This window comes from Corella eumyota, chromosome 3 (genome assembly GCF_963082875.1).
Source record: "Corella eumyota chromosome 3, kaCorEumy4.1, whole genome shotgun sequence".
Lineage (NCBI taxonomy): Eukaryota > Metazoa > Chordata > Ascidiacea > Phlebobranchia > Corellidae > Corella > Corella eumyota.
The window spans coordinates 11,260,412-11,262,911 of record NC_137492.1 but is presented as its reverse complement, the minus strand read 5'-3'; the positions used below and the strand labels follow the sequence as shown (position 1 = coordinate 11,262,911).

The following is a 2,500-nucleotide window of genomic DNA, read 5'->3' as shown; positions in this document are numbered from 1 at the left end:
CAGAATCATGAAAGAGCTCTCAATCTGTCAATCCTCGCTGTGTCCGGGCCGGGTGAGATTTCCCGTGTTGAGTCAAATTAAGCCGCAGGCTCCACTCCTGGTGGTGCCCTTCCGTCAATTCCTTTAAGTTTCAGCTTTGCAACCATACTTCCCCCGGAACCCAAAGACTTTGGTTTCCCGCAAGCTGCCGGAGAGGTCGTCAAAATAACGCCCCCCGATCGCTAGTTGGCATCGTTTATAGTCAGAACTAGGACGGTATCTGATCGTCTTCGAACCTCTGACTTTCGCTCTTGATTAAAGAAAACATTCTTGGCAAATGCTTTCGCAGTCGTTCGTCTTGCGCCGATCCAAGAATTTCACCTCTAACGGCACAGTACGAATGCCCCCGTCCGTCCCTCTTAATCATTACCTCGCGCTCCGAAAACCAACAAAAAAGAACCGAGGTCCTATTTCATTATTCCATGCAACACTATCCAGGCGAAGCGCCTGCTTTGAACACTCTAATTTTTTCAAGGTAAACGTCCCGGCCGCCGCCGACACTCAGTCAAGAGCACCGACGGAAAACCGGAGGTAAAGCCAGAACGAACAGTGCACGCCTTGCGACGGACCGAACGCCTGCGCCCAAAATCCAACTACGAGCTTTTTAACCGCAACAACTTAAATATACACTTTTGGAGCTGGAATTACCGCGGCTGCTGGCACCAGACTTGCCCTCCAATGGATACTCGTTAAAATTTTTACAGTGTACTCATTCCAATTACAGGGCCTCGTTAGAGTCCTGTATCGTTATTTTTCGTCACTACCTCCCCGCGTCGGGAATGGGTAATTTGCGCGCCTGCTGCCTTCCTTGGATGTGGTAGCCGTTTCTCAGGCTCCCTCTCCGGAATCGAACCCTGATTCCCCGTTACCCGTAAGAACCTCGGTAGGCAGATACCGTACCGACGAAAGTTGATAGGGCAGACACTTGAATGATCCGTCGCCGGTGCAAGACCGTGCGATCAGCAAAGTTATCCCGAGTCGCCAACAAGACGAGCCGAAGCCCGGCAGGTTTTTGATATGATAAAGGCGCGCCTCCCGCAAGGTCGGCGCTTTTTGCATGTATTAGCTCTAGAATTACCACAGTTATCCAAGTAAAATTTACGATCAAATGAATCACGACTGATTTAATGAGCCATTCGCAGTTTTACCGTACGCAAGTTCGTACTGAGACATGCATGGCTTAATCTTTGAGACAAGCATATGACTACTGGCAGGATCAACCAGGTAACTATCGGCCGACAAAATACGCGAACGGAGTCTTTCGCTTTCCCCGTCGCGGTATCGCACTGTATTACTCAATCACTATTTTTGCTTAGCTCCTCAAACCCGGCGTAAGCCGCGATCTGGACGCCGTCGACACCGGCCAGACGCCCTTTCGGGCGAAGCCGCGCGCGGGCTGCGTTTGCATACAACACCAGGAACGCCCAACAAAAGCGAACCGAGAAAACTATCACTTGCGTGCGCACCGGCCACCGCAACTACGGCCCGAGGCCGTGGTCGCGCGCCGAAACACAAACTCGTATTTGCTACTTAATTTTTTCCGTCCAACGTTCAGAGCCTCGCTGCTAGCTACGACGCCTTCGCGGGTCAGCATCAAGTCTGCCCAAAAGCGCACATCGCCTGCACGACACCACATCGTTTTGTCACCAAATACCTTCAACCGACAACCGCATCGCCAATTTGCTCATTTCGCCACAACGACGTCTTCCCTCATAGTATACAGGGAAGCTGGTCTCGCGACAAAGGTAGCAAACTTGTCGAATTTCGACAATTTTCCAAAACGTGCGTTTCTGTGCGGGAAATTGTTCATCGGGCGTCGGCCGATGTCGTGCGTCTTTGTCCGGGCGATTTTCGAAAGTCGCCGGACTTGTGTTTTTTACGCGCGCGCCGGTGGGCTGGTCTCGCGACAAAGGTAGCAAACATGTCGAATTTCGACAATTTTCCAAAACGTGCGTTTCTGTGCGGGAAATTGTTCATCGGGCGTCGGCCGATGTCGTGCGTCTTTGTCCGGGCGATTTTCGAAAGTCGCCGGACTTGTGTTTTTTACGCGCGCGCCGGTGGGCTGGTCTCGCGACAAAGGTAGCAAACATGTCGAATTTCGACAATTTTCCAAAACGTGCGTTTCTGTGCGGGAAATTGTTCATCGGGCGTCGGCCGATGTCGTGCGTCTTTGTCCGGGCGATTTTCGAAAGTCGCCGGACTTGTGTTTTTTACGCGCGCGCCGGTGGGCTGGTCTCGCGACAAAGGTAGCAAACATGTCGAATTTCGACAATTTTCCAAAACGTGCGTTTCTGTGCGGGAAATTGTTTATCGGGCGTCGGCCGATGTCGTGCGCCTTTGCCCGGGCGATTTTCGAAAGTCGCCGGACTTGTGTTATTCAAGCTCGAACGGTACTCGACAATTCTTCGAATGGCCTCCGACCTGAGGTCAGAGTCGCAGTAAAACAAACGAAGTACCCCAG

The 2,500-nt window shown here is 51.9% G+C and overlaps 1 non-coding gene and 1 pseudogene across 1 annotated transcript in view; one reads left to right on the top strand and one right to left on the bottom strand.

Annotated features, from left to right (window-relative positions):
• LOC145747056 (small subunit ribosomal RNA) overlaps positions 1–1,266 on the bottom strand; it is a 1,810-nt gene extending 544 nt beyond the window's left edge. The window contains exon 1 of the ribosomal RNA XR_014281806.1: positions 1–1,266. This exon is cut by the window's left edge and continues 544 nt beyond it. This is a non-coding gene — a ribosomal RNA (small subunit ribosomal RNA).
• A 1,163-nt stretch (positions 1,267–2,429) lies between these two features.
• LOC145747826 (small subunit ribosomal RNA) overlaps positions 2,430–2,500 on the top strand; it is a 1,325-nt pseudogene continuing 1,254 nt past the window's right edge.